The sequence below is a fragment of the Plecotus auritus genome (genome assembly GCF_963455305.1).
Source record: "Plecotus auritus genome assembly, chromosome: 11".
Classification (NCBI taxonomy): Eukaryota; Metazoa; Chordata; class Mammalia; order Chiroptera; family Vespertilionidae; genus Plecotus; species Plecotus auritus.
Genome location: NC_137777.1, coordinates 6,529,049 through 6,541,841, shown reverse-complemented (window position 1 = coordinate 6,541,841; position 12,793 = coordinate 6,529,049). Strand labels below are relative to the sequence as shown.

General features: G+C 44.6%; 1 long non-coding RNA gene across 1 annotated transcript in view; it reads left to right on the top strand.

The window, feature by feature from the left end:
- Positions 1-12,793, top strand: part of LOC308236735 — a 467,360-nt gene that overhangs the window by 375,115 nt on the left and 79,452 nt on the right. The gene's annotated exons all lie outside the window — the stretch shown is intronic.

Here is a 12,793-nt window from a genome sequence, read left to right as displayed (position 1 = left end):
AGATTGGTGTGACACTTGCATCTTATTTATAAAGCACAGAGCCCCCTCCCCCCCTTGGTGAACCAGAAGAGAATATTCATCATGGAGATATGTCAGGTTTTAAGAATTCCATGAGGATGAGCAACTCTGTACTAAGCCAATAATATAGATGTTGAAACAATAATATATGTTGTTGACATGAATTAAAGGTAGTGATATGCGTGGGTTTTGTGACGGCCAAAAAGTATTTGCCCTTGTATCTGAGTGTGTGGTTGGTGGTGGCAGACACATGTCATTGATATGTGTTATGCAAGATTATATGAACTGGCTCACTATCTTGACCTTATAACCTCCATTCCCCAGCCAACAAGTAAACCACCAACTACATAAAATCTAGGTCAAAACAGATCTATAGCCACTTATTTCTTTTTTAAGCATAGCTTTTTCTTCTTAAGAAATACATATTGACAAGTATGGGAAGAAAATCAATGATCATCAATGTTTTCACTAGTCAGAATTGAAGGTCCGTCCTGTAGGTACTATATTTAACACTTATTCCACCTTGGGTATAGTACTAAGTGCTTGATTGGATTAGCTCACTTAATCATTATGTGAATGTAAACCATACCTCTTCCTTACTTGATATTGGAGAAGCCAGACTTGGGGACGCCTGTAAATTTTTCCTCTGTTCAGGAATCTCCCTCTAGTTTCCATTTTCAAACCTTTAGTTCATCAAATACTGCCTCCTCTATGAAGTCATTCTGATTTCTCCTAAAGCACGTGATTTCTCCTCATCTATATCCTGAAGCCACCTGGTTGTAATCTATGACTTTGATCCTGGTCTACCAGGCACCATCATGCTCTGAGGATGTACGGTGTGCTGTGAGCAAGGGATTTGGAGTTAAAAGCATTGGCTTGATTTTCCTAGACTCTCTGGGTAAGTGGTACTCATCGAAGTATTATCTCCCTCGGGGAGCTTAGGAGACTTAATCAGAAAACGTCCAGATAGCACTTTGTTAACTGAAGCATCGTTTACAAAGTTTGTCGCTATCACTGGTGTGTACACACGTTGAAGCAAGGCTGAGCTGAGTTTATCCTTGTGTTTTCTCTGACACCTTGAGCATTGCCTGGGACCTGGCCATTCTACTTGATGTATATCAAACAAATATTTTGGGGAAATGGCCAGATGCCTTCCTAGTCTCCAAGTGGCTCTGAGACATCTCAAGAGCACCCTCCCCCCCGACACAGAGACGAGCTAGACAGACCATTGGTTGGTGCTGAGTTCACTGAGGCAACTGAGGCCCCATGAGTCCTTTCGATGGCTAAGAGGACACGAGATTGAGGGAGGTGCTTTTGCCAGTAAGGGGAAGCTAGTTTTTAATACCTTCATGTGACAAAATCTTGATCATGAGGTCAGAAGACGCAAAGTCAGATATTCAAGGGGAATGCTCTATATGGGGCAGACAACTCTTAGCCAAGTTCGAGTCCCAAATGCAGACTGCTTGGTTGTTTTGCACTTCTGAAAGGCAGGCTGTGCTCAGAAAGCGACAGAACAATTTCCATGGCAACAGACTGTCTGGTGTCAGAAGAACAGAAGTGAAAGCTCCATGTGCCAACTCTGTACTTATGTGATGCTTATCACACTGCCTCTCCCACTGTCTCCTCCCCAAGAGAGGGCCTGACCTCTCATCAGACACCCTTCTCTGTCCAAAGGATGCCAGTGTAGAAACCATGCCATTTCTATCAGTGTTTTCTCACATCAGAAGGTCGAGTGCACTGTTTTTGCCTTGTACATTTTTTGGTGGGCTGAATGGAGCTGTTACAAAATATTTTGTAAACAGATCTTGCTGGACCTTTGGGGGAGTGACACAGGGATGATGAGGGAGGCAGCTAAGACCTGGGTCTGGGTCTCCTGGGGAAGGTGGCATTGCCACCTACCCATCTCCTTGCTGCAGGATGAGGGGAGTGAGGAAGCGCAGCCAGGAGACCCAGATGGACCCCCGACTCCAAAGGTGGCTGGGCAGTGTGGGACTGAGCATGCGGGCTGGGCTGTCCTGCATGAGTCCTCTCATCCCCGTTGCTATGGGCATCTTCCTGCAATTGATGGTCCCCCAGAGAAGCTCTGCTCTCACTTTTGGTCCCAACCTCTGATGCTTCTCAAGATTTTTCTCACCATGATCTGTGCACTGGAGACCTCCAGCCAAAAATTTGGCTCTGGGCTTTTCCCTCTGACCCCAGGCTTCTTTGCAAACCACGAAGCCCTATAGTGTTGCTCCTTAGGACTTGACCCTTTCTGACTCATCCCCGTCTGCCCAAACCCTAGGCCCAGTGCATGAGGAGAAGCCCAGCTGCCCCTGCCTCGTTCTGTACCTCAGAGACGGGGGTGTGTGGGGGGTGTGGGGGGTGGTCAAGCAGAGTCCCCACAAGGGAAGTCCTTTCTACCACTGTTGGTCAGCAGAATGCCCGCAGGGAACATGTAGATGAACATTTTAGAAAGTGAGTTGGCAGTGATTAAAATTGTTGCACAACTCTGTAAATACACTGAAGATCATCCTATTGCATACTTCAAAGGGGTGGATTGTATGATATATGGATTATATCTGAATAAAGCTATTTAAAATGAAGTGAGGTAAGCCTTAGCTAGTTTGGCCCAGTGGATAGAGCATCGGCCTGCCGACTGAAGGGTCCTGGGTTCGATTCCTGTCAAGGGCACATGGCCAGGTTGTGGGTTCTATCCTCAGTAGGGGGCATGCAGAAGATAGCCAATCAATTATTCTCTCTCATCATTGACGTTTCTATCTCTCCCTCCCTCTCTCTTCCTCTCTGAAATCAATAAAAATATATTTAAAATGAAGTGAGTTAATAGAAAAAAACACAATCATATAAAGCTATTGAGATTGCACTTTAAAATAAATGTATTTAGATGAAAATGGAGAGATTTAGAGAAAAAGGTTGTATACATCCTAGGACAGGTGGTATGTGGGTGTGATCATGGATGTTACAAAGACCTGGTACTGTGGGGAAAGCTTAGGTGTCCCCTCTGGTAAGTCTTTTATGAACTAACTGCTAGGTGTCCCATCCACTGTGACTCTCCCCTTAATAACTCTAGTTACTGTCTGTTTCCATTGTCCTGGTCCGTCACAAAGGCCTTTATGCCGAGCACTGAGCTGCTCTCCTGCAGGGTCCTCGGCACTTTGATTGGTGTCTGGCAGGCAGCTTGTGGACTGGAAGTCACGGTTGCTCCCTCAGCAGCATTGGCAGCTTGGGCTTGATAACTCCTGGTTGTGGGGCTGTCCTGTGCATTTCAGGGTGTGTGGCAGCACCCCAGCCTCTGCCACTAGCTGCCAGTGGCACCCACCACAGATGGGATCATATAAGTATCTCCAGACACTCGCACGTACCCCTGAGGTGGGGGGAATTACTTTCAGCTGAGAACTACTGCTCTAAGTCAGTCATTGGACATTTCTAGAGATATTTATGGTTACCTTGGATGTGCCAGGTACTATTTTAAGCAGTGGGGACATAGCAGTGAACAAGATGGACAAAGTTTATTTTTCTCTCAAGTTTATATTCTATAGAAGAAGACAGAAACCAAGTGAAAAAATGAAACAGGTGGATGGAGATGGTAATACACAGTGAAGAGAAGATTGAACAGCTCGATAGAATTGAAAGTGGTTGATGGTCAAACACAGCCTTCCTGGAGAGACGACAAGGAAAAGAGATCTAAGGGTTGGGTAGGGGCCAGCCGTAGGAAAGGCAAGGGATTGCCCTGTGGGTTGGGAGACTACTAGAAGGCAAGCCCCACAGGAGGGGGGATGGGCTCAGAGTGTATGGGGAACAGAATGAAGGTCAGTGGGATAGAGTCTAGGGAGGGAGGTGGGGAGTGGACCCAAGTCATGTTGAGTTTTAGAGTCCAGGGCAAGAGGCTTTGATTTTGTTCAGGTGAGATGGGAAGCCTGTGGGGGCTTTGGGTTGGCCTGGAGGGATTTATGTTTTCAAAGGTTTGTTGATGCCGGCTGCTGCATGCCAATGGCCTACAGGGGCTCACAGGTGGACAGATGACAAGGATAAGGTCAGCAAGGACACTACAGCTGCCATCCAGGGGACAGTGTCGGGAGTCTGAACTAATATGGTAGTGATGGAAATGAGTGAAGTGAAAATGGATTATAATAATTGAGGGGGGGAATAACAACAATAAAAAGATGAATGATTGCCTTGAGAGGGCAGGAGAGCAGGGAAAAGCGAAAACTAAGATTCCTCCCTGAAACGGAGAGTCCATTGGTCCTAAGTAGGCTAGGGTGTATTGAGAGGTGAAACTTGCCTGGCTAATCGAATTGGACTCAGAAGGTTTTCCAGCCTGTATTCAACTTGAGTTTCTTTTATAGAAAGACCATTGTTGTGTTCCTCTGAAGGAGGTCAATAGACTGTAACACCAGCTTAATTATACCTGCTTCCGCGACCACTTTCTTTAGTTTAATATTTACTCAGCTTAGCATTTATCATGTGTGTCAGTGTAGAGTGAGGCCATTGAAAGAAAACCCTGAATGCAAACCCTGCATTAGAAGTAGGCCAGTCTTTTGTAGCAGGTCTCAGGGAAAGAAAGACTCAGAAGCCTTCTTGGGTCTCTGATTAGTGCTTCCCTTCAATTTTGTGAAATTGACAATGTGATAACCACAACTACTCGTTCATGAACACCTACTAAGCACTGGGTTATTTATATTCTATTAGGCTTAATCCTCATTCCAGTCCTACAGGTGGGTGTACTATCCTCATCTGTTAGATGTGGTTCAGGGAGGTGAAGCAATATGCCCAAGATCACACAGCTGGTGCGATCATTTCCTAGGGCTGCTGTGGCAAATGACCACCAAGTGGGGCACTTAAAACAATAGAAATGTAGTCTAACGTAGTTCTTCAGGTCTGAAGTCTGAAATCAAGGTGTTGGCAGGGCCATGCTTGCTCCAAAGGCTCCAGGAAAGTATCTTTCCTTGACTCATCTAGTCTCTGGAGGCGCCAGACATTCCTGGACTGTGTCTGCATCACTCTAGTCTCTGCTTCCATCGTCACGTGGCCTCCTCCTCTTCTTCCTGTGTCTCTTACAAGGACACTTGTCATTGGTTATAAGACCCAGGCAGATAGTCCGAGATAATTCTCCTCTTGAAATATTGAACTAATTACACCTGCAAAGACCCCATTTCCAGATCAGGCCGCATTCATAGATTCTAGACATTAAGACGTGGACATATATTGTGGGGGGCCACCATTGAAGCCACCAGATACTTGTGAGTGGCAGAGCCTTTTCCCGACATTGTAAAGCTGTGATGAACACACTAAACTGGCACCACAGAAGAAGCTGATGTGCTCAGCCTGTTCTTTCGTCTTCATAGCCTCGTATATGCTTACAGCCTGTTTTCAGACATGATGGCCAAGGAGCCATAAGATTTTTTTTTTTTCATCTAAACTAAACTTAGCAGCATAATACAGTAAAAGTTATAATTATAACTTTCCCAAGGGAAGCCTTCAATATGGCGGCAGGTGTTTAAAGAACATGCTCCTGTCAAGAGATGCAGGTCCTGCCCCCTCTAATTACAAAGCAGGGTAAATACTGTCAAAATACATCTTGGGAGTTTTCGGTGCAATAAAAGTAAGCATTAACAACAAAACAGCAAGTGACATCTGGATGAATTGATGACACAGCCTTTTCCTTTCCTCTTGTTTTATTTCCCCGTTTAATTAGAAGTGAGTTGAAACATTAGAAAGTCAGTCCAAATTTGTAATCCTTAACAGCTTCCCAACCTTTTCCCTCATTCATGTTCAATGTTAAGTCTAGAGAAAGTGCCACAGCACCTGGGTCTCTGCAGCACAGAATGAGGCAGAGAGCCAACGAGTCACTTCCTAAGGTGGCAAGGCAGCTGGGCCCAAATGTTCTTGGGTGAAGGGAGTTCCAAGCAGTGGGCTGCCAAAAGCTAGAGGATCAATTTGTCTGTAGTTCGAGCAGTAATCTTTAGGGTGGTTGATTCGTTGGCCATTTGTTGCCTGCTCTGCAGAGCATTCTCTCTCTCTCTCACTCTCTCCAGGGTGGAACAATAGTAGGTTTACAGTTGTTCATATGGAAAATATGGAAAATAATACAATAATATATATATATATATATATATATATATATATATATATATATGAAAGACTAAGTGACCATCCGACCGTCCGACCGGCCTGTACATATGACAAGCACTGGCAATTTAAAATAGACGCTGACTCGCGCATAAATGATACATATAAAGCTCTCAGCGCCAATCGCACATGTGTGTTTTGATCTGTCATTGTCAATCGTGAATTTGGTTATTTTTGTTGACATTTGAGTGATGATTCCATTGATTCAACGGATGATGCCAAAAAGGAAAATTTTCCCATTGAATTTCTTAATAGTATTACTCCTTTGGGAATGCTGTATCATAAGTTAAAATTGAAAGTAGGTGCAATCATCATGCTACTGAGAAATCTTAATAGTAAATGGGGTCTTTGTAATGGTACTAGATTTATTATCACAAGATTGCGACCTAACATAATCGAAGCTGAAGTATTAACAGGATCTGCGGAAGGAGAGGTTGTTCTGATTTCAAGAATTGATTTGTCCCCGTCTGACACTGGCCTCCCGTTTAAATTAATTTGTAGACAGTTTCATGTGATGCCAGCATTTGCAATGACAATAAATCACAAGGACAAACTCTAGACAGAGTAGGAATATTCCTACCTGAACCCATTTTCTGAACATGGTCAGTTATAGGTTGCTTTCTCTCAAGTTTGAAGAGTGTGTGACATTAAAGTTAAATACTTTAATCACAAGGGAAATTAGTGAAGCACTCTGAAAGTGTTTTTACTCTTAATGTTGTATACAGGGAAATATTAGAATAAGTTTAATCAATTTATCAGTCATTGTTTTTATCAATGTTGTTTTTATATCATATTTTTATATCATGTTTTTGTTGTTTTTATATCATGTTTTTGTTTTTATATCATGCCTTTGTTGTTGTTATATCATATTGTTATTGTTTATTAATCAATTTATATATTATTTTCACATACATTTTACTAATTTTCTTTCATCTCTGACAATTCTATTATAAAGAAAGGGCAAATAGTGATATTAAAATATTTCTTCTAATTAATTTCCTTTCCTAATTAATCTCCTAATTGATGTGCATGAATCTGTGCACTGGGCCACTAGTTAATAAATAATAAATAATATAAGAATAAACTCTGCTTACAACAATAAACCTACTTTTGCTCAATCCTGTATATGTGCTAGGATTTTTTAAAATAATAATGCGCCATGACTTGGTAAAAGTCTGCAAACCAATTTCCTTTTCCCTCCCATGGCACCAGGCAATTAAACAGCAATACATCAGTTCTTTTTCCAGTAGTGGAGACAGGCTGGAGACAGACAGGAAAAAGCAATGTACCGAGAAGTTAAGTAACCTCCCAAGATCACGTTGCTTGGAAGTCACAGAGCCAGGATTTCAGAGTCTATGTTAGTCACTGCTGCTCTGTATTGACATTTTCCTCAAGACAGAATGATGAGGACAAGGCAAGCAGTGACAGACAGGACAGCAAGTGCAGGTCCCTGACATGGGACTCTTCTGTTGCAATCACAGAACATAAACATCTGATCTGGGAGAACTTCCAACTGCATCCCATCCATTGCTCATATTTAATAGGTGAGGTGGCTGAGGTCTGTGAAGGAGCAGGTCACCCATGCAGACACTAAAGTTCAGGTCTTCTCATCCCCCAGGCAGTGAATTCCCCATTATTCCAGCATCAACTCATGACATTGGGGTAAGAGGCCCTTCCACATTCCAGGTTTTATTTGTTAGCTCTTAGCCTTCTTTCTAACAAGTCATGGCAGTGTGGGCTTTGGTCTCAATCTGTTTCTATCCCTGCTCAGATCTTGGCTCAGATCTTATTTGTTCATTCAGTTGTGGTACTAAATCTATTGGGGTGACATTGATAAATAAAATTATATAGGTTTCACGGTACATTTCTATAACACATCATATGTATATTGTATTGTGTGTTCACCACCACAAATCAAGTCTCTTTCCATAACCATTTATTCGCCCTTTACCCTCTTCTGCCTCCCCCACCCCTCTATATCTCTTGTAATTAGCATATTGTTGTCCGTGTTGTTTATTCAGTTTTTACTGAGTAACTGTGGCCTTTATATCCTGCACTCAGGGCAGAAGGTAGGGTTCTAGCAAGGAGGTAACAGAGCCAGCTCTGTTGCTTACTAGATATTTGGTCATGGGAAAATCATTTAATTTCTCAGTTTTTTTATTCTCCACCTCTATAATGAGCTGAGAAAACTTATAAATTTGTTGTAATAATAAAAGAATTTATATATGGAAAGACCTTAGAACAGTGACTGGTATGTTATACAATACCCTCATGTGAGAAAGTTATAAGCTAATGGAGGAATTAGCATTAAAGATATTTACAAGTGTTGTGTTAGAGGGAGGCCCATGGTCCCGAGAGACCATGATGGATGGACCTGTACCCAGGCTGGAGGACGTGGGGGCTCCCAGAGTTCAGGAGGGCATCCCATCTGGACCGAATCCTGGGAGGAGGTTCTGGAGAGGGAAGACCTAAGTGCAAGTAGTTCCACTCCCTCCTTTGGAAGCACAGTGACAGGTGGGGAATGAGGAAGGAGTTGGTGAGCCAGGAGAAACACATGGAGGTCAGATCAAGTGGGACCCTATATGTCATGCTAAGGAGTTCAGACTTGGTCTTTAAGCCAAGGCAGTCAAGCTGTTTGCAAAATCATTCAAGCCAACTGTTTTGTGAAGGGACCATGGGAAAGAGAATAAAGATTCACTGGATGCTGGTGATGTCCTATGCACTCTGTCCAGCCCTGCAGAGGTGGCATTAGTACCGAGGAATCAACCGAGGCTCAGAAAAATCAGCTTCCAGGAGGTTATATAACCGGTAGCAGAGCTGAGGCTTGTATTATCCCATCAGCCTGTGAAAGTTCCTTGTGTCCTGAATAATACTTCAATTCAAAAGGGAAAACAATATGTAAATGGAATAGAACTGAAAAAATAAAGACTTTGCAAAGGATATGGAGGAGTGAAGCTCCATGGACTCCAAAAGCATTACTAAAATGTTAAGTTATGCAATGATTATTTAAAACATTAACAATTGGTTTGCACATTAAATGCAAACAGTAGAACTCATGTTCTCATGTGATTTCTTGCCCCCAAAACCTAATATTTTCAGCTTAAAGTGACATTAGGGGAAAATAAGAAGTTTATTTTATTTGCAGGAGAATGAAGGGCTGGTGGTGAATTTACAAGAGACTGAGTAGGGAATTGGGCATCAGGCTGCGAGGGTAGCTTTAACAGGATTTTACAAGATTTCTTGAAACATCTGTCAGGTGAGCCTGTTTCTCCTCTTGACAGGGCAAAGCCAACTGGTCCCTGAGAACTGCTCTCTGGTCTGCGAACTTGCCTGCCTTTGGTGCCAATTTCATAGTTGTCATACTCTGTATCTTTGTCAGCCTCATCGTTCGATATGGGCCTAGATGGTCTATTTCTAGAATTTTCTTTATATTCTTTAATTTAGTGCTTGTTCTCCACAATCAAACACCAGATGACCAGAATGCTAATATAATCCCCAATCCCTGCTTCTACAGCACCAAGTGGTTTGTCTCAATTGTTTAACCGCTAGTGTCAGCACTTTCCATTCCCTCTCATCTTCATAAAACATCAGGAAAAATGGTAATGAAACATTGAAGTAATTGCACAAAACATGGCTGCAGGGGCTTGGGATGCTCCGGAATATGTCTGAATTCTGCTTATGAGGTTGGTTTAGGGATGTCAACGTGAAAAACCAATGTGTGGAACTCAAGAGCTGCGGTAATGAATATTCAACAAACTAACATGCTTAGGGTGACTTCCCCAGAAGCAGAGTCTAACATAAGGTTTTGTATAAAAGTGATTTATTAGGATGTGTTTCTGGAAAAACCTGCAGGGGGTAGTGGAAGTGGGCCATGTAAGGGAGGAAGCCAAGTGTGAGGGTATGGTACACTGAGCAGAGACACAATGAAGAAAAGAAGCAAGGGAGGTCCCATGAGGGGGACCTTGGCTCGCTCCTGCAGGTGCTCACTGCAGAAGGCGTCGACCACACCTCAGAATTGTCCTGATCCATGGACAGGACCGAAGGTAGGATAAGGAAGCTGGAGTGTTCATACCCCCCCAGCCCACCCCTTGGTCATTGGCTAAAGCCAGATAAATTCCCGGTCTTCAGTATTCTGTGTGGGTGTAGGCAACTCCAGCTGGGCTCCAGCAGCCTGGGGCAACCCTCCCCAAAGAGGAGAAGTTTGGGATGTTGGGAGTGAGAACACTGTGGGTGGAGGCATGCCCACAAATGGTAAAGGCATCCACGGGAAGGTGATGAGACCCTCTGCCAGGCACCATGGGATGCCATGGAGAAGGGGCATTGTTTCCACCCATTCTCTTAGAGCTTTCACTTGGGTAGAAGAATAGGCAATACCAAACCGAATGCAGACTGTTATGCATGCAATTGGAAAAAGGAGGAAGGAGCTGACAAGGAGAACAGCCATCTACTGCAGAGAGATGGTCAGTATAGGGTTCTCTCCAGAGGTGTGGCCTGAATGATGAGAAGGAGCAAGCCATTTGACAGGTAGGGAGTGGGACCTCTTTCATGCACAGAGCACACACATGCAAAGACCCTGACGTGGGAAAGACAAGGGTGTGTTCCATGAACTGAGAGAAGACCAGAGAGGTGGAAGCCCGGAGCGTGGAGGGTGAAGGGGTGCGTCAGTTATGTGATGATGCGTAACAAACCACCCCACGCTTAGGAGGTTAGAACGTGAGTTTTGCAGCCGCAGACATTCTGGAGGCTGACTTGGGGCTGGGTGGTCAGAGGTGCCCTCTGGTAGCTCAGCTCCAGTTCTTGCTCAGCGAGGCCGTCTCTCTCATAGGCCAGTTTGGGCATTTTCACATGGAGGCGTATTCAAGAGAGCAAGGGCAGAAGCTGCAAGGCCCCTGAGGCCTTCCCTCCGCCAAATTCTACTGCTCAAAGCTAGGTAAGACCAGCCCAGATTCAAGGGATCAGGAACATGGCTTCGCCTTCTGCTGGGAGGCACGGCAAAGCCTTCGTGGCCACGTTTATAAAAATCCACCGCAGGAAAAGGCCATGATTTGAGATGTGGCCCGGGGCAGATTATGCTCTTCACTGGGAGCCTTGGGAAGCTGTTTGCATTGTTGGGATCTGAGTGTCCAATAACCAGTGTCCATAGTCACCCTTGATCGAGCTCTGAAGAACCATAGAAATAAGATAACGGTGTAAGGTACCTGGGAATCAGTCTTCCTTATCTCGTGGGATGTGGTTTGTACTTGCGGGCAGGTGGCGCCCCTAATGGAGGACCAGAGCTGTAGGCAGAATTACCCACCCACTCGCTGACCAAGGTCTTCAGTGACCAGATTGCCGGACATCTCTGTTAAGCATAAAATAAAACAGTGCTTGCTAAGTGTCTAGTCCAGTCTAGGGCTGCGTTGTGTGTTCAATAAAGTTTGCAGTTGTTATTCATAAGGATGAGTAGCTCTGTGTGACTGCTTTGCCTGGAGTTTATGGAGGGTGGCATACCCCGTTTTCTCCTGCCCTGCGGCCTTTTGAAAAGATCCTATTTCGCCTTTCTTCGAAGCTTTCCCTCCCCTTTCCTCCAACCCTTTTGGCGTCTGCCCACAGAGATGCCTCCAGCCTGAGCATGCAAGGGGCTGCAGCAGACAAGGAATTTGCTGATCTTGACAACACATAGCCCCTCAGGGTTTATTATCTTAGTGAAGTTGCAAGTGCATTTTAATAAGCACAACCAATAAATCTCTTTCATCCCAGCATGAAGATAAAAACGAGGCGGAGTGGTACTCGGTATCATCTGATGGGACTGTTTCTAAGGAGACAGACAATGAGATATTTCCTTTCGAGAAGACTCCATTAAAACACACTCATGCATGTGAGTGCAGGCTGTCAGAGCCACACAGCCAAACAACGCATTGTCTCCCTCATCCACAAGTTGCAAAACGTATTGGATGTCACTGCCCATACAGAAAGGACGGTCACCACCTCGGGCAGATGCGGGGACCTGGCTAATACTCAGCATTAAAGACATTCTTAGGAATTTAAATTAGGCAAGTGGCTCCCAGCCAGTGCCCACAGATGCACGTTGGTTGGCCCCGCCTTCCAGCGTGAGCTTGCCAGATAAGGAGAAATTATTACAGGGTTGAATGAAAAGGAAACAGAATGGCAGAAAGAGCCTGCATCCCTACCGTGCAGTGACCTATGAAACAGCTGAAGGGAAAGGAAATGAACTTGCTCTGGGAAAAGCGAGAAAAAGAAAGAAAGCGCAGAAAGTGAGTGAGATGGCAGGCTGAGGCACTGGGAGACTCCGTCTGTCAAGGGCAGCCGTGGGCAAACTACGGCCCGTGGGCTGGATCCGGCTGTTCTATCCGGTTCTCTTGCTCTCCCCTCCGCTCCTTTGCTTTGAATTTATATTAGTTCACACAAATACTCCATCCATGCTTTTGTTCCGGCCCTCCGGTCCAGTTTAAGAACCCATTGTGGCCCTCGAGTCAAAAAGTTTGCCCACCCCTGGTCCAGGGCTATCGCTCTCTGGGAATTTCATCCTCCCTAGGATACTCGTTGCTCTTAACGTCTCTTGCTCAGCTATGAGCCATGTGCATGCTGTTTGGTAGATGACTGCAGGCCTGAGCCTCTCACATGCCCTCCTCCTCCTCTCCCTAAC